The sequence below is a fragment of the Hyla sarda genome, chromosome 5 (genome assembly GCF_029499605.1).
Source record: "Hyla sarda isolate aHylSar1 chromosome 5, aHylSar1.hap1, whole genome shotgun sequence".
NCBI lineage: Eukaryota > Metazoa > Chordata > Amphibia > Anura > Hylidae > Hyla > Hyla sarda.
Window position 1 is genome coordinate 134,703,188 of NC_079193.1, and position 19,958 is coordinate 134,723,145.

At 44.8% G+C, this 19,958-nt stretch overlaps 1 protein-coding gene across 1 annotated transcript in view; it reads right to left on the reverse strand.

Annotated features, from left to right (window-relative positions):
- Positions 1 to 19,958, reverse strand: part of FIGNL1 (fidgetin like 1) — a gene marked incomplete in the record, with an annotated part of 97,284 nt that overhangs the window by 64,893 nt on the left and 12,433 nt on the right.

Here is a 19,958-nt window from a genome sequence, read left to right on the forward strand (position 1 = left end):
GCTTGTGGAGACAGGGGAAGGTAATCTAACACTAAAAACACTATCATTTCAGATAAATCTTCAGAATAAGCTGTACCCCTTTAACCCCTTCAGGACGGAGCCCATTTTGGTCTTAGGACCGGAGCGTTTTTTGCACATCTGACCACTGTCACTTTAAACATTAATAACTCTGGAATGCTTTTAGTTATCATTCTGATTCCGAGATTGTTTTTTCGTGACATATTCTACTTTAACATAGTGGTAAATTTTTGACGATACTTGCATCCTTTCTTGGTGAAAAATCCGTAAATTTGATGAAAAATTTGAAAATTTAGCATTTTTCTAACTTTGAAGCTCTCTGCTTGTAAGGAAAATGGATATTACAAATACATTTTTTTTTGGTTCACATATACAATATGTCTACTTTATGTTTGCATCATAAAATTGACGTGTTTTTACTTTTGGAAGACACCAGAGGGCTTAAACGTTTTTCACAAAATTTTCAAACTCAGTATTTTTCAGGGACCAGTTCAGGTTTCAAGTGGATTTGAAGGGTCTTCATATTAGAAATACCCCATAAATGACCCATTATAAAAACTACAGCCCCCAAAGTATTCAAAATGACATTCAGTCAGCGTTTTAACCCTTTAGGTGTTTCACACGAATAGCAGCAAAGTGAAGGAGAAAATTCACAATCTTCATTTTTTACACTCACATGTTCTTGTAGACCCAATTTTTGAATTTTTACAAGGGGTAAAAGGACAAAATTTTTACTTGTATTTGTAGCCCAATTTCTCACGAGTAAGCACATACCTCATATGTCTATGTAAAGTGTTCGGCGGGCGCAGTAGAGGGCTCAGAAGGGAAGGAGCGACAAGGGGATTTTGGAGAGTACGTTTTTCTGAAATGGTTTTTGGGGGGCATGTTACCTTTAGGAAGCCCTTATGGTGCCAGAACAGCAAAAAAAAAAAAAAAAACACATGGCATACCATTTTGGAAACTAGACCCCTCGGGGAATGTAACATGGGATAAAGTGAACCTTAATACCCCACAGGTGTTTCACGACTTTTGCAAATGTAAAAAAAAAAAAAAAATTTTTACCTAAAATGCTTGTTTTCCCAAAAAATTTTTATTTTTAAAAAGGCTAATAGCAGAAAATACCCCTAAAAATTTGAAGCCCAATTTCTCCCGATTCAGAAAACACCCCATATGGGGGTGAAAAAGTGCTCTGCTGGCGCACTACACGTCTCGGAAGGGAAGGAGTCACATTTGGCTTTTTGAACGCAAATTTTTCTCTGGGGGCATGCCGCATTTAGGAAGCCCCTATGGTGCCAGGATAGCAAAAAAAAAACCACATGGCATACCATTTTGGAAACTAGACCCCTCGGGGAACGTAACAAGGGGTTAAGTGAACCTTTATACCCCACAGGTGTTTCACGACTTTTGCATATGTAAAAAAAATATATATTTTTTTTACCTAAAATGCTTGTTTTCCCAAAAATTTTACATTTTTAAAAAGGGTAAAAGCAGAAAATACCCCCCAAAATTTGTAACACAATTTCTCCCGAGTACGGCGATACCCCATATGTGACCCTAAACTGTTGCCTTGAAATACGACAGGGCTCCAAAGTGAGAGCGCCATGCGCATTTGAGGCCTAAATTAGGGATTGCATAGGGGTGGACATTGGGAATCACTGGCGTAGAATACCCCTAACAGGGTGCCTCCAGCTGTTGCAAAACTCCCAGCATGCCTGGACAGTCAACGGCTGTCCGACAATACTGGGAGTTTTGCAACAGCTGGAGGCTCCGTTCTGGAAACAGTGGCGTACCAGGCGTTTTTCATTTTTATTGGGGAGGGGAGGGGGGGCTGTGTAGGGGTATGTGTATATGTAGTGTTTTTTACTTTTTATTTTATTTTTTGTGGTAGTGTAGTGTAGTGTTTTTAGGGTACAGTCGCACGGGCGGGGGGTTCACAGTAGTTTCTCGCTGGCAATTTGAGCTGCAGCAGAAAGTTTGTGGCAGCTCAAATTTGCAGCCAGATACTTACTGTAATCCTCCGCCCATGTGAGTGTACCCTGTACGTTCACATTGGGGGGGGGGGGGGGGGGGGGGACATCCAGCTGTTGCATAACTACAACTCCCAGCATGCCCGTTGGCTGTCGGTGACTGCTGAGAGTTGTAGTTTTGCAACAGCTGTAGGCACACTGGTTATGTATCACTGAGTTTGTGACCTAACTCAGTGTTTCACAACCAGTGTGCCTCCAGCTGTTGCAAAACTACAACTCCCAGCATGTACGGTGCATGGTGTACGGTGACTGCTGAGAGTTTTAGTTTGCAACAGCTGGAGGCACACCGGTCGTGAAACACTGAGTTAGGTAAAAAAAAAACTGAGTTTCACAACCAGTGTGCCTTCAGCTGTTGCAAAACTACAACTCTCAGCAGTCCACCGACAGCCAACGGGCATGCTGGGAGTTGTAGTTATGCAACCACCAGATGCACCACTACAACTCCCAGCATGCACTTTAGCTGATTGTGCAAGCTGGGAGTTGTAGTTACACAACAGCTGAAGGTACACTTTTCCATAGAAAGAATGTGCCTCCAGCTGTTGCAAAACTACAAGTCCCAGCATGCCCATAAGGGCATGCTGGGAGTTGTGGTGGTCTGCCTCCTGCTGTTGCATAACTACAGCTCCCAGCATGCCCTTTTTGCATGCTGGGAGCTGTTGCTAAGCAACAGCAGGAGGCTGTCACTCACCTACAACGATCCACACTGCAGGACTGTCCCTCGCCGCCGCAGCTGCTCCTGGAGCCCCGATCCCAACAGGGGCGCCGGGGATCGGGGGTCCCCAGCACCCGGGGTGCACGTCCCGCACACGCTCACGTCCTCCAGAAGAGGGGCGGAGCGGGTGCGGGAGTGACACCCGCAGCAGGCGCCCTGATTGGTCGGCCGGTAATCCGGCCGACGAATCAGGGCGATCGTGAGGTGGCACCAGTGCCACCTCACCCCTGCATGCTCTGGCTGTTCGGGGCCGTCAGAGACGGCCCCGAACAGCCAGTAATTCCGGGTCACTGGAGACCCGATTGACCCGGAATCGCCGCAGATCGCTGGACTGAATTGTCCAGCGATCGCCGACATGGGGGGACATAATGACCCCCCTGGGCGATATGCCGGGATGCCTGCTGAACGATTTCAGCAGGCATCCGGCTCCGGTCCCCAACCGGCTAGCGGTGGGGGACGGAATTCCCACGGGCGTATGGATACGCCCTCGGTCCTTAAGGACTCGGGATGCAGGGCGTATCCATACGCCCTATGTCCTGAAGAGGTTAAGGACCAGGCCAATTTAAATTTTTGCTTTTTTTTTTTTTTCCTACTCGACTTTATATTTCCATCTACAGACCCATATAAGATCTTGTTTTTTGCATTACCAATTGTACTTTGTAATGAATCTTCTCATTTTATCATAACATGTATGGCAACCCCCCCCCCCAAAAAAAAAAAAAAAAAAAAAAATTTATGGGGGAGAAAATAAAAAATGAAAACCACAATTTTGCAAATTTTGGAGGGTTTTGTTTTCACATTGTACACTTTATGGTAAAAACGACATGTGTCAATACGATTAAAATGATACCCATGGCTAGATACTTAATTTTTTTGTACCACTTAAAAAAAAAAATCTAAACATTTTTTTTGCACAAAATCAGTAATCTAAAATCGCCCTATTTTGACCACCTATAACTTTTTCATTTTTGCGTATATAGGGCAGTATGAGGAGTAATTCTTTGTGCCATCATCTGTACTTTTTCGGTACCACATCTGCATATATAAAACTTTTAGATCATTTAAAAAAAAAAATTGGAATAAAATGTAACAAAAAAAAAAAGCTGCATTTTTTTTTACTTTTTACGTTTTCAATGTTCACCGTACGGGATCATGAACATTATATTTTGATAGTTCAGACATTTACGCACAGGGCAATACCAAATAGGTTTATATATAAAATAAAATAACTAAGAGTTTACGCTTTTTGGAGGTAAAATGGGAAAAACTGACAATTTTCATTTTTATTGGGGGAGGGGATTTTTCACTTTTTTTTTTTTTTTAACACTATTTTTATACATTTTCAAAAATTTTTTTATACACTTTATGTCCCCATAGGGGACTATCTATATCAATCAATCGATTGCTAATACTGTTCAGCGCTTTGCATAGGGCAGAGCACTGATCAGTATTATCGGCTAACTTCTGCTCTGGTCTGCTCGATCTCAGACCAGAGCAGGAGACACTGGGAGACAGACGGGGGCAGGTGAGGGGACCTCCGTCCGCCATAACAGATGATTGGATCAGATCTGGGCGATCAGATCATCTATTTTAACATGCACTGTACTGATCACGGCATCTGAGGGGTTAATGGCGAACATCCGCGCGATCACGCATGTCGGCCATTACCAGCGGGTCCCTGACTGCTACTAGCAGCCGTAACCTGCCGTGTATTACGCGAGCACCGCTCAGATGCTCGCGGTCATTCACAGGATGTAAATGTACATCCTGGTACACTAAGTACCGCCACACCAGGATGTACATTTTCATCCGTGGTCATTAAGGGGTTAAGTTAACTAGGAAGGCTGTGTTCATATTATTCCAGCCAGAGATACTGAATATGGTCAGCGCTAGGACCACATGGACACTGCCGTTCCCGTAGACCACAGTGTACTCTGCATGGATTCCTCTGAAAGTATGAGCAAGATCATCTTTCTGGTGGTGGAATTTCAAAAGTGAAAGCACTGCCGCTAAAATATCATAGTGTGCATTGTGCAGTGAAATCCCATTGATAGCAATAGGATTCTGCTACACCGGAATGTCTGTGCAGAATTCTCCATCTAAATTCCGTTGTGTACATAGCCTTATATTTGAATTCCAGGCCATAATGTCACCTCTATGATGCATTCCAGTTCTCCAGCCCCTTCAGTTTTTTCCTGAAAGGAGGGCGCTATCAGACAGTCACAAAATTAATACATGAGAGAACAACAAATCTTTAGGATGATAGGGTCATGGGTGCCCAACAGCATTATTAACAAGTAGTGGAGTTTTTAAGAAAATTCTTTTTTTTTTCTTTTAAAAATGCAGATGTTAGTTCTAAATCAGTAATGACTTTCTCATACAGTAGATTTACGCTGACAAGCTTCCTCCTAGTTTTAAAGAGTAGTGCCCCTAAAAGACTTCATTTATGCTCTTTCATACTGCATTTTGCAGTGTATGTCAGATCAGTAAGTCAGAGGAATTCCCTGAAATATACTCTCACCAGACACCTATGACGAATGCCACTAAGGGACTCCAGTCATACATAGACTGCCACAGAATAACAAAAAAAAAGTACTGCATGGCATATTTTATTGCTGTATATGGATCAATGAAACAGAACAGAAACTTGCACCACTTCATACAACAAATAAACATAAACCCAGATGTAAACCAGCTGAACAGAGGGCAAAATGACGTTCTTTTAGCCCTTGCCAGCTAATAGGGGTCTACGAATATGTTTGCCATATGCTTAAGGAACATATATGCTAAATATGCACAGAAAGCATGGCATGTAAAGAGCATTATAAAAAGTAGTGAGAACAGGGAAACAATTCCCAGCATAGAAATTAAAAACAGTACATTGTGTCAAGACAACGCCAGAAATATATACCTGTGACCAAACTAAACTTTTAATATATTGTTTCTTATGTATTATAAGACACTTTGCTATTCACTTTCTGTTAAAATTCTCAACCTTTATATGTATTTAACCTCTTAAGGACCCAGCCATTTTACACCTTAGGACCCGGCCATTTTTTGAACATCTGACCACTGTCACTTTAACCCCTTAAGGACCAATACAAATAAACCTGTACGCCCCTGAAAGACCAGGCCTGTTTTTTCAAAACGGGGATGTCTGTCTTTATTAGAGAATAACTCTGGTAAAGTTTTGCCAATCACGATAATTCTAACATTGTTTTTTGTCACAAGTTGTCCTTCATGTACATAGTAAAAGTAAGCCGATATCATTTGAATTTTTTTTTTTTTTTACAATGTAAAAAAATCATGAAATTTTTACAAAAAAATTAGATTTTTGTTATTTTAACACTGATAGGTTGCATATATTTATACTTTCTGACCAAATAGTTTATGAAACTTATACTTTCAGATGTCTACTTTATTTTGACGTAATTGTTTTGTTTTTAATTAACATTTTAAATTAGTTCGAAGCCTAACAATTTAACTTGAAATTTAGAAAATTCAGAAAAGTTGAAAAGTACATATTTTTTTATGTGCTATGCAAGGTTTGCAGAAATGAAAAGGTAGTAGAACATATGAACACCCCCCCAAATGACCCTATTTTAAAAACTAGACCCCTCAAGGTATTCGCTAGGGGGTACAGTGAGCATTTTAACACCATAGTTTTTTGGCAGGAATTATTACAAAGTCAGTGTTAAAAATTTGAAATTTGAAATTTTTCACAAATGCATCATTTGGGGGGCACATTTTTTGTACATCACATCTGATATTGAAAGAAATGCACCCTATATTTTATTTAGCTGCTTGTCCCATGTTCGGAAATACCCCCGCTTTGGCCATATTTGGTTCCTTGGCCGCTTGGTAGGACTCAGAAGGAGAGGAGCGCCATTTGGCTTTCAGGGCAGAACAGTACCCCCACAAGTGACCCCATTTATATACCGCACCCCACAAGTTATTGGCTGGACCAGGGACCTCTCTGATTGGTCCTTGGTCGGCTGGCAGTATAATGTGTCTGTCTGTGACAGTTAAGGCTCCTGATGGATATATCCGCCATGTTGTGGGAATAAGCACCCGCTCATGGCGAATATATCCATCACTGCTGCGGCTGGGTAGCTCAGTGTGTCCGCTCATGACTGCTGGCGGGAAATCCGCCGCTATGAGTAAACACACAAAGCTACCCAGCCACAGCAGGGAGCTCATTACCGTGACTGCTGCATAATGTGTAGGATCACATGGTGGACATCCGCAGCATATTACACGCTGCGGATGTCCGCCTATGCAATCCTACACATTATGCATTTTTTTTTTATTAGATTCATTTAATAAATGTATTTTTAATGTATATATTTTTTTTTTTTTTTTACACTTTTATTACATTTTTATTTATTTTTACACATTTTATTTATTTATTTTTACACTTTTTAATGCTTTGGAATAATTAGTATTCCAAAGCATTACAGTTATATGCTGCCTGCCAGTTTTCACTAGGACTGCCTGCCAGTTTTCACTTTGTAGGACCCCCGGCTGCCCAGGTATGCAGCAGCACCCCGCGATGCTCCGGGGTGCTGCAGGAGAGACAGAGGGAGCCCCCTCCCTCTGTCAGAACTCCTTACAGTGCGCGGTCACTTCTGACCGCGGCTGTAAGGGTTAAACTGTCGGGAGTGAAGTGAACTTCACTCCCGGTAGTGCGGCAGGTCCCGGCCAGCCGCGGCCACACACAGAACCCCGCGATCGCGATGCGGAGTGCTGCAGAGGAGACGAGACAGAGGGAGCTCCCTCCCTCTCTCATAACACTTACAGCCCGCGGTCACTTCCGACCGCGGCTGTAAGGGATAAAACAGCTGGGACCGAAGTTTACTTCGGTCTCGGCAGTGCAGCAGGGTCCGGTCTGTGTGATACAGCCGAGTCCCTGCCGCGATCTCGTGGGTGCACTGGAATAATGGACGAGTATAGACGTCCAGGTGCGGGAACGGCCGCCAACCTGGACGTCTATACTCGTCCGTGGTCGGGTTAAACATTAATAACTCTGGAATGCTTTTAGTTATCATTCTGATTCTGAGATTGTTTTTTCATGACATACTCTACTTTAACATAGTGGTAAAAATTTTTGGTAACTTGCATCCTTTCTTGGTGAAAAATCCCAAAAGGTTATGAAAAATTTGAAAATTTAGCATTTTTCTAACTTTGAAGCTCTCTGCTTGTAAGGAAAATGGATATTCAAAATATATTTTTTTTTAATTCACATATACAATATGTCTACTTTATGTTTGCATCATAAAATTGACAAGTTTTTAATTTTGGAAGACACCAGAGGGCTTCAAAAGTTCAGCAGCAATTTTCCAATTTTTCACAAAATTTCCAAACTCACTATTTTTCAGGGACCAGTTCAGGTTTGAAGTGGATTTGAAGGGTCTTCATCTTAGAAATACCCCACAAATGACCCCATTATAAAAACTGCACCCCCCAAAGTATTCAAAATGATATTCGGTCAGCCTTTTAACCCTTTAGGTGTTTCACAGGAATAGCAGGAAAGTAAAGGCGAAAATTCACAATCTTCATTTTTTACACTCGCATGTTCTTGTAGACCCAATTTTTGAATTTTTACAAGGGTGAAAGGAGAAAATGTATACTTATATTTGTAGCCCAATTTCTCTCGAGTAAGCAGATACCTCATATGTCTATGTTAAGTGTTCGGCGGGCGCAGTAGAGGGCTCAGAAGCGAAGGAGCGACAAGGGGATTTTGGAGAGTACGTTTTTCTGAAACGGTTTTTGGGGGGCATGTTGCATTTAGGAAGCCCCTATGGTGCCAGAACAGCAAAAAAAAAAAAAAACACATGCCATACCATTTTGGAAACAAGACCCCTTGAGGAACGTAACAAGGAATTAAGTGAGCCTTAATACCCCACAGGTGTTTCACGACTTTTGCATACGTAAAAAAAAAAAAAATTTCACTAAACTGTGCGTTTCCCCCCAAATTTCACATTTTTCCAAGGGTTAATAGCAGGAAATACCCCCAATATTTGTAACCCCTTCTCTTCTGAGTATGGAGGTACCCCATAAGTTGACCTGAAGTGCACTATGGGCGAACTACAATGCTCAGAAGAGAAGGAGTCATATTTGGCTTTTTGAGAGCAAATTTTGCTCGGGGGGCATGTCGCATTTAGGAAGCCCCTATGGTGCCAGGACAGCAAAATAACCCCCACATGGCATACCATTTAGGAAACTAGACCCCTTGAGGAACATAACAAGGGGTACAGTGAGCATTTACCCCCACTGGTGTCTGTCAGATCTTTGGAACAGTGGGCTGTACGAAATTTTTAATTTGCACAGCCCACTGTTCCAAAGATCTGTCAGACACCAGTGGGGTGTAAATTCTCACTGCACCCCTCATTACATTCCGTGAGGGATGTAGTTTCCGAAATGGGGTCACACGTGGGGTTTTGTTTATTTTGCGTTTGTCAAAACCGCTGTAACAATCAGCCACCCCTGTGCAAATCACCTCAAATGTACATGGTGCACTCTCCCTTCTGGGCCTTGTTGTGCGCCCCCAGAGCACTTTGCGCCCACATATGGGGTATCTCCGTAGTCGGGAGAAAATGCATTACAAATTTTTACACTAACATGCTGGTGTAGACCCCAACTTCACCTTTTCATAAGGGGTGAAAGGAGAAAAAGCCCCCCAAAATTTGTTAGGCAATTTCTCCCGAGTACGGCGATACCCCATATGTGGCCCTAAACTGTTGCCTTGAAATACGACAGGGCTCCAAAGTGAGAGCGCCATGCGCATTTGAGCCCTGAATTAGGGATTTGCATAGGGGTGGACATAGGGGTATTCTACGCCAGTGATTCCCAAACAGGGTGCCTCCAGCTGTTGCAAAACTCCCAGCATGCTTGGACAGTCAACGGCTGTCCAGCAATACTGGGAGTTGTTGTTTTGCAACAGCTGGAGGCTCCATTTTGGAAACAGTGGCGTACCAGATGTTTTTCATTTTTATTGGGGAGGGGGGCTGTGTAGGGGTATGTGTATATGTAGTGTTTTTTACTTTTTATTTTATTTTGTGTTAGTGTAGTGTTTTTAGGGTACAGTCACATGGGCGGGGGGTTACAGCGAGTTTCCCGCTGCGAGTTTGAGCTGCCGCGCAAAATTTGCTGCAACTTGCAGCCTGATACTCACTGTAAGCCCCTGCCCATGTGAATGTACAGGGGCTTACAGGGGGGACGACGACGACCTCCAGCTGTTGCAAAACTACAACTCCCAGCAGACTGTGCATGCTGGTAGTTATAGTTTTGCAACAGCTGGAGGCACACGGGTTGGGAAACACTGAGTTAGGAAACAGACAATGTTTCCCAACCAGTGTGCCTCCAGTTGTTGCAAAACCAAAACTCCCAAACATTCTCAGGCATGCTGGAAGTAGTAGTTCGGCAACATCTTGGAGTTGTAGTTTTGCAACACCTACATAGTTACATAGTTAGTACGGCCGAAAAAAGACATATGTCCATCAAGTTCAACCAGGGAATTAAGGGGTAGGGGTGTGGCGCGATATTGGGGAAGGGATGGGATTTTATATTTCTTCATAAGCATTAATGTTATTTTGTTCCATGAATGTATCTAATCCTGTTTTAAAGCTGTTAATTGTTCCTGCTGTGACCAGTTCCTGAGGTAGACCGTTTCATAAATTCACAGTCCTCACGGTAAAGAAGGCGTGTCGCCCCTTGAAACTAAACTTTTTCTTCTCTAGACGGAGGGAGTGCCCCCTCGTCCTTTGGGGGGGGGGTTTAACCTGGAACAGTTTTTCTCCATATTTTTTGTATGGGCCATTAATATACTTATATACGTTTATCATATCCCCCCTTAAACGTCTCTTCTCAAGACTAAACAATTGTAACTCCTTTAATCGCTCCTCATAGCTAAGATGTTCCATGCCCCATATTAGTTTAGTCGCGCGTCTCTGCACCCTTTCCAACTCCGCAGTGTCCCTTTTATGGACAGGCGACCAAAACTGAACAGCATATTCCAGGTGGGGCCGTACCAATGCTTTATAAAGGGGGAGTATTATGTCCCTGTCCCTTGAGTCCATGCCTCTTTTTATACATGACAATATCCTGCCGGCTTTGGAAGCAGCAGCCTGACATTGCATGCTATTCTGTAGTCTGTGATCTACAAGTACACCCAGATCCTTCTCTACCAGTGACTCTGCTAGTTTAATCCCCCCTAAGACATACGATGCATGCAGGTTATTAGTACCCAGATGCATAACTTTACATTTATCCACATTGAACCTCATTTGCCAAGTGGATGCCCAGACACTTAGTCTATCCAAGTCATCTTGTAACTTATGCACATCCTCTATAGACTGTACCGTGCTACAAAGCTTGGTGTCATCTGCAAAGATAGAAACAGAGCTGTTAATACCATCCTCTATATCATTGATAAATAAATTAAACAACAGCGGGCCCAGTACAGAACCTTGTGGTACACCACTAATAACCGGGGACCAATCAGAGTACGAATCATTGACCACCACTCTCTGGGTACGATCCATGAGCCAGTGTTCAATCCAGTTACAAACTAAAATTTCCAAACCCAAAGACCTTAACTTACCTGTCAGACGTCTATGAGGGACCTGGAGGACTACAGTTTGCAGACCACTAATACAGTGGTTCCCAATCTGTGCCCTTCCAGATATTGCAAAACTACAACTCCCAGTATGCCCTTACTGTCCAGGCATGCTGGGAGTTGTAGTTCTGCAACATCTGAAGGACCAGATGTTACAGAACTACAACTCCCAGCATGCCTGGACAGTAAGGGCATGCTGAGGATGTGTAGTTTTGCAACATCTGGAAGGGCACAGTGGTCTCCAAACTGTGGACCTCCAGATGTTGCAAAACTGCAACTCCCAGCATGCCCAGACGCCAAGGGCTGTCTGGGCATGCTGGGAGTTGTAGTATACAGGGTCCCATTACAGCAATGCATGTCGCTTTACGGCGACGTGCATTGCTGTAAAGGGCCCGACCGCAGCTGAAGATCCACTCACCTGTCGCCGCCGTCTTCATCGCCGGGATCCGGGTCTTCAGGGACGAGGTAAGTACCGGGGACGGGCCCCAGCACTCCCCCGTCGCGTCCTCCGGTTTTCCCCCCGGACTTCCAGGGGCCGGGCAGGGCGGGAGGAAGTAACCTCCTCCCCCCTGCGATTGGTCAGTTAACTAACAGACGGATCGCAGGGGATAGGAGGAGGTGGCCGGCTTGCCACCTCGCTCCTATACTTAAGCATGGTCCTGGCTGTCTGTGACAGCCGGGATCATGCAAAATTACCGGGCAGTCGGGTCCCAGAGACCCGATCAGCCCGGTATCGCCGCAGATCGCAAGGGCGATTTCCCTTGCGATTTGCGGCGATCGCCGACATGGGGGCCTACATGGCCCCGCTCGGCGTTTGCCCTGGATGCCTGCTGAAGCATTTCAGCAGGCATCCGGTTCCGATCTCTGCCCGGCGCGTGGCAGGGACCGGAAAACGCCAGGGCGTATGGATACGCCCTGGGTCCTCAAGGCCCAGGGTGTGAGGGCGTATCCATACGCCCTGGGTCCTTAAGAGGTTAATGTGATTGAAAAAACAACCATAAGGTGACTGTTCTGTTCAATACGCAAGTCAAACTGTTATTTTGGTCTCCTCCCAGCCTGGCAGGAGACCAAACTCAGGAAGTGCATGTGGGGCATGGCGAGGCACAGCTCTCGCAGGCTTCAGTAGCTTCGTACCTGCTGGGGAACGCCCACTTTCTCCTGCCGGGAGCTCGCAGCTCAAAGCTTGGAAAAAATCTTTAAGGTCCGAAGGGGTGTTAGGAGTAGTTAGCAATATAATCTGAGTTAGTTGGGTTGATGACAGGTACTCTTTAATCCTTTCATGACTTATCAGCTGCTGTATGCTCCAAAAGGAAGTTGCGTAGTTCTTTCCAGTCTAACCACAGTGCTCTCTGCTGACACCTCTGTCCATGTCCAGAAATCTGCAGAACAGGAGCAAATCACCACAGCAAACCTATCCTGCTCTGTACAGTTTGTGGCAAGGCAGAGGCCACAGACGTCACTGCTTACCGCTAATGGCAGACATCAGCGATCCCACTGATGTCTGCCATTAACCCTTTAGATGCAGTGATCAATACTGATCCCTCCATTAAAATCAGCTGTGGTCTAAGTGAGACTCATGGGACCACCCGCAGCGAGATTGTGGCCAGAGCTACGCTTGCATGCTCCACAGCCGCTCCAGCAATCCTCTTGTATGGTCTGCTGTCTGGCAAACTATACAAGTATATCGCAGATTTTAATGATCAGTGCTATGACAATACATAGCACTGAACAGTAAAAACATCAAAAGATTGCTATAGTCTCCTGCTGTAAAAAAACAAAAAAGTAGTAAAAAGTTTTTAAAAATACAAATAAGCCCCTTCACCAATAAAAATAAATCACCTCCTTTTCCCATTTTGCAAACAAAACAACACATATGGAAACCGCAGTAGACAGGGCTTAGCTCTCCTGTGCTGTCCGTTGATCTGCATTTTATTGAGCCTACCTGGAGCATGCTCAACCAAATGAGCACAGATCAATGGAGTTCTATGAAACTTCATTGATCTATATGAGGAATCAAATGATTGTTCCTAAAAGTCCCCTAAGGACACTGTGGTTAAAATATTAAATTATATATAATAAAGGTTTAAATGGGCACCATCATTAAAACTAATTTTTGCTAATTTTTTTTTACTCGTTATGGTAAATAAAAAAATTCTTTCTAATGTACTTTTTTTTTAACCTCTCCAGGACGAAGTGTGTAAAGGGACTTAAGGACCGAGGGAATCGTCTCCGTTCACCGCACCGTAGGCATCACATGCAAATGTCTGGGGATGTCCTAAAACAATTCTGACCAGCGAATCACGGATTTTACGGGTCAATCAGGTCTCCTGTGACCCAGGAAAAAAAAAAAAAAGGTGATTGGTGCTGTCCGAGACAGCACCAACCATCCTTGACCAGCAGGACGTGGTGAGACTTCTCGATCGTCCTGATCTGTCAGCCGTGCCACTGTGTCACTGTGCCCCGCTCCAACTTTACTAAGGATAGAAGTTGTCAAACCAATCTAATTTGCTTTTATGAAGAGGTGAGTAGAAGCCTTGACAGAGGAATGGCTGTGGATATAGTGTTTCTGGATTTTGCCAAAGCGTTTGATACTGTCCCTCACAGACGTCTGACAGGTAAGTTAAGGTCTTTGGGTTTGGAAATTTTAGTTTGTAACTGGATTGAACACTGGCTCATGGATCGTACCCAGAGAGTGGTGGTCAATGATTCGTACTCTGATTGGTCCCTGGTTATTAGTGGTGTACCCCAAGGTTCAGTACTGGGCCCGCTGTTTAATTTATTTATCAATGATATAGAGGACGGTATTAACAGCTCTGTTTCTATCTTTGCAGATGACACCAAGCTTTGTAGCACGGTACAGTCTATAGAGGATGTGCATAAGTAACAAGATGACTTGGATAGACTAAGTGTCTGGGCATCCACTTGGCAAATGAGGTTTAATGTGGATAAATGTAAAGTTATGCATCTGGGTACTAATAACCTGCATGCATCGTATGTCTTAGGGGGGATTAAACTGTCAGAGTCACTGGTAGAGAAGGATCTGGGTGTACTTGTAGATCACAGACTACAGAATAGCATGCAATGTCAGGCTGCTGCTTCCAAAGCCGGCAGGATATTGTCATGTATCAAAAGAGGCATGGACTCAAGGGACAGTGACATAATACTCCCCCTTTATAAAGCATTGGTACGGCCTCACCTGGAATATGCTGTTCAGTTTTGGTCGCCTGTTCATAAAAGGGACATTGCGAAGTTGGAAAGGGTGCAGAGACGCGCGACTAAACTAATATGGGGCATGGAACATCTTAGCTATGAGGAGCGATTAAAGGAGTTACAATTGTTTAGTCTTAAGAAGAGACGTTTAAGGGGGGATATGATAAACGTATATAAGTATATTAATGGCCCATACAAAAAATATGGAGAAAAACTGTCCCAGGTTAAACCCCCCTAAAGGACGTGGGGGCACTCCCTCCGTCTGGAGAAGAAAAGGTTTAGTCTAAAGGGACGACACGCCTTCTTTACCGTGAGGACTGTGAATTTATGGAACGGTCTACCTCAGGAACAATTAACAGCTTTAAAACAGGGTTAGATACATTCCTGGAACAAAATAACATTAATGCTTATGCAGAATTATAAAACTACATCCCTTCCCCTTATCCCCTTACACCCTTCCCTTCAATGCCCTGGTTGGACTTGAAGGACGTATGTCTTTTTTCAACCATACTAACTATGTAACCCTAGTCTGAAGGGTGATAGTGAGTGTCGGCAGTGTACACCAGCAGCAGGGGCCCCCGATCCCCAGAATCGGGGCCCCAAGACCAGCGGCAGAGAAAGCAGCAGCTGGTAAGTAGAGCAGCAGCAGGTGGTAAGGCACACTGCTGTGGAAACACTGAGATATTCTGTTACCTAACTCAGTGTTTACCAACCAGTGTGCCTCCAGCTGTTGCATAACTACAACTCCCAGCATGCACGGTCTGTCAGTGTATGCTGGGAGTTGTAGTTTTGCAACAGCTGGAGGTTTGCACAGTCATTGACTGTCCAGACATGCTAGCAGTTTTTCAACAGCTGGAGCCACCCTGTTTGGGAAACACTGCTGTGGGGTATTTTTGGTGGAGGAGGCAAACGCCATGCCTGCATCTAGGTCCACCCCTTTGCAAATCCCTAATTTAGGCCTCAAATGCGCATGGCACTCTCTCACTCTGGAGCCCAGTTGTATTTCAAGGCAACAGTTTAGTGCCACATATGGGGTATTTCTGTACTCGGGAGAAATTGGGTTACAAATTTTGTGGGGCTTCTTCTCCTTTTATCCCTTATAAAAAGGAAAAGTTAGTTGGGGGCTACACCAGCATGTTAGTGTAAAAAAATAAAAAAAATTACACTAACATGCTTGAGTTGCTCCATACTTTTCATTTTCACAAGAGGTAAATAGAGAAAAAAGACCCCCAAAATTTGTAATGCAATTTCTCCCCATAGGATACAAGAAAGAACGGTGTGCACCTTGTGCAAGTAAACAAGGTAACTTCGTGTATAAATAGTTAGATAAATGGGCCAGCAGGGTGGTCCCTTACCTTACGGTGTTATGCTCAGAGCAGAACACCTGCAGTCACTTTGAAATTAGAGAGGGGTCGCAGCATCCAGATTCCTCTGGGCTCTGGGTAGCGGAGTCCAGTGCATCAATAGAGGAGTGAAGCGGATGATCCGATCACGAAAAAAAATGGAACATCTGAAAGAGCACAGACCTCTAAGGGCTGTTTTAGCTTATGTGTCAGGAATTAATTTTGAGCCATACTGGTTTCTGTTTCAGAGGCTTCTCTGAAACAGAAACCAGTATGGCTCAAAATTCATTCTCACCCGTTCTCATGATGATAGTGTGATGTATTTTTACCCTCTCTCTTGATAAAGGGGCTGTGAGCTCTGAGAGAGTTGATATTCTATATCATTGAGATTAGACGGTGTCCCTTGGAGGAGTTCCCTGGTTTCTGGGGTCCCTCTTCGTGGCTTAGGGTGGTCAATGTGTGTTTTGGGCCCCCTCTTTTTTAAGTGGTTTTAATTATGTGAAGCTATTCTTATGTGACATTAATAAAATAGAATTTGCAATATATCTGGTGTGCACCATTTTTTTTGCCTTGCAATTTTTCTTGATTGGTTTCTATATGTTGTTCTATGGCATTGGTAGCACCCATGTGGTTACTGAAAGGTTTAGCCTGCTATCTCTTTGGTGTATAACTTTATGATGCAAACATAAAGTAGACATATTGTATATGTGAATCAATATATAATTTATTTGGCATGCTCATTTTCCTTAAAAGCAGAGAGCTTCAAAGTTAGAAAAATACAAAATTTTCATGAAATTGAGTATTGGCTATTAAAGAGCGAGAAGGAAAAAACGAAAGGGCAACAACGAAAATTGGCCTGGTCCTTAAAGAAGTAATCTCGTGAAGAAAAAAAGTCTCTCTTATTCACAAAGATAGGCGATAAGGTTTAGATTGCATGGGGTTCGGGCGCAACATTTAGCTCTATGGGAGAGCAATTCAGCTATCTTTGGCTCTCCCATAGAGCTATATGGAGGGGGCGTGGCGCCATACAGGAAATCGCAGGGGAGCCCAGCGCTCAGACCCCCGCAATCTAAAACTTATCCCTTATCCTCAGGATAGGCAGTAATTTTTTCTCCCTACTCCTTTAAAGCGCAACTGTCATCTTTTTTTTTTTTAAACCCCCCAGACTACTACAATGTTGTTGCTGATGACCATAAAGTGACTGTAGCCAAACCTTTATCACCAACTGTCCTTATAAAATCATTTTATCCAGTAGTCAGGCAGTGTTGGATAGGCGTGGCGTGGGTTCGCAAAGCCCCGCCGCTGCCACGCCTATCCTCTCTTTCAGCGCTGGGACCACTGTGTAGTAAGACACAGCAATTCGCAGCACATGGGCCTCTTCCTGCCGGCTCTTGACGTGCACGCGCCACCGTGAATTGACAGATCGAGTGCTCACTCGCTCTGTCAATTCACAGCGGGGCACACATTATGTAGCCATACCGTTATTGCCGTTATGTAGCCATACCTTTATCGCTGGCAGGAGGGAACACTACACAGCAGTCCCAGCGCTGAAAGAGAGGATAGGCGTGGTGGCAGCTTTGCGACCCCCCCCCCCCCCCCCCCAAGCCACGCCTGTCAGACTGTGTCTGACCGCTGGATAAAATGATGATTTTATAACTTATAAAAGAAGGAAAAGCAGCAATAAAAAAGTATGGCTACATTCACTTTACGGTCATCAGCAACAACATTGTAGTAGTCTGGGGGTTTAAAAATGATAACAGTTGCGCTTTAACCTCTTAAATAGGCACTGTCAGATACAAAAACTTTTAATATGTTGTAAAGCATGCAAACCAATAGGAATTTCATAGGTATTTCATACTGAAAAAGCCAGTCACACTGCCCCCCCTGCCTGCTTGGACATATACTAGTCCTGCTGTGTCCATGCATCATCACCTATGTCATGGACACACTTCCTTGATTGACAGCTGTGAGCGCAGGGCTCACAGCTGGAGGAAAAATCCTCCCACTGTCCGCTTGTGTCCTGCTACTGCCAGTGAGGACAAGCTGGGAGTTGTAGTTTTGCTAATGCTAGGGAAGATGTGAGCAGACAGCATACTGAGGGAGGGGGCGGAGACCTGCACAGTGAGGCCACACCCCCTCCCTTTGAGAAGAATTCATACTAGTGAGCTAAATTAAAAGTGTAATACAAAAATAAAGGAGCTAGACACATAAAAATTAGATGTACATGGTACAGATTAGGTACTGAGTGATATGTTTTTTTGATGCATCTGACGGGTACGCTTTAAGGACCCAGGGTGTACCTGTACTGAGTCTACTCCCTTTCTATAACGTGGGGCCACGGCGTGGGCCCACATCAAAGCGTCCGGGACCTGTGGCTAATAGCACGCGCCACTGATCACTATTAACCCTTTAGACGAGTGTTCAAAGTTGATCGCCACGTCTAAAGGAAAGTAAACTACCCCCGGATAGCTCAGCGGGCTGTTCGGGACCACTGTGGCAAAATCACTGTCCCGAACAGCTGGAGGACATGGGGAAGATTGCCTACCTTCCACCTGCGTGTCTGATCGCCGAATGACTGCTCAGTGCCTGAGATTCAGGCATGAACAGTCAAGCGGCAGAATCAATGATCAATGTTATGCTATGGGCTAACAATGATCAATGTTAAAGATCAGTGTGTGCAGTGTTATAGCCCCCTATGGGGGCTATAACTTTGCAAAAAAAAAAAACAGTATCAAAATATACAACATATGTGGTATTGCCGCGTGCGGAAATGTCCAAATTATAAAAAAAATATATCATTAACCCCTTAAGGACAATGGACGTACTCCTACGCCCCCGTTTCCGAGTCCTTAAGGACAGAGGACGTAGGAGTACGTCCTGTCCATTCCCGGCCCCCCGCCGCTAGCCGGAGGGGAGCCAGTGCCCGATGCCTGCTGAAATCGTTCAGCAGGCATCGCGGCATATCGCCCAGGGGGGTCATTATGCCCCCCCATGTTGGCGATGGCGCAGATCGCTGGACAATTCAGTCCAGCGATCTGCGGCGATTCCGGGTCAATCGGGTCTCCAGTGACCCGGAATTACTGGCTGATCGGGGCCATCAGAGACGGCCCCGAACAGCCATAGCCAGCAGGGGTGAGGTGGCACTGGTGCCACCTCACGATCGCCCTGATTCGTCGGCCGGTTTCCCGGCCGACCAATCATGGCACCTGCTGCGGGTGTCACTCCCGCAACCCGCTCCGCCCCTCTTCCGAAGGACGTGAGCGGGTGCGGGACGTGCACCCCGGGTGCTGGGGACCCCGATCCCCGGCGTTAATGTTGGGATCGGGGCCCCAGGAGCGACGGCGGCGGGACTGACCTGCGCGGCGTGGATCAGCAGCAGTAGGTGGTGAGTGACAGCCTCCTGCTGTTGCTTAGCAACAGCTCCCAGCATGCAAAAAGGGCATGCTGGGAGCTGTAGTTATGCAACAGGAGGAGGCAGACCACCACAACTCCCAGCATTCCCTTATGGGCATGCTGGGACTTATGGTTTTTCAACAGCTGGAGGCACATTTTTTCTATGGAAAAGTGTACCTTCAGCTGTTGTATAACTACAACTCCCAGCATGCTTTTAGCTGATTGTGCAAGCTGGGAGTTGTAGTTATACAACAGCTGAAGGTACACTTTTCCATAGAAAGTGGTGCATCTTGTGGTTGTATAACTACAACTCCCAGCATGACCGTTGTCTGTCGGTGACTGCTAAGAGTTGTAGTTTTGCAACAGCTGAAGGCACACTGAGTTAAGTAGCAAACCAGTGTGTCTCCAGCTGTTGCATAACTACAATCCCCAGCATCCCCAGCCAAAGTAGTATGCCTCCAGCTGTTGCATAACTACAAGACCCAGCATGCCCTTCCACTGTACGTACATGCTGGGGGTTGTAGCTTTTGCAACAGCTGAAGGCACACTGGTTGCAAAACACGGAGTTTGTTACCAAACTCGGTGTTTCACAACCAGTGTGCCTCCAGCTGTTGCAAAACTACAACTCCCAGCATGCA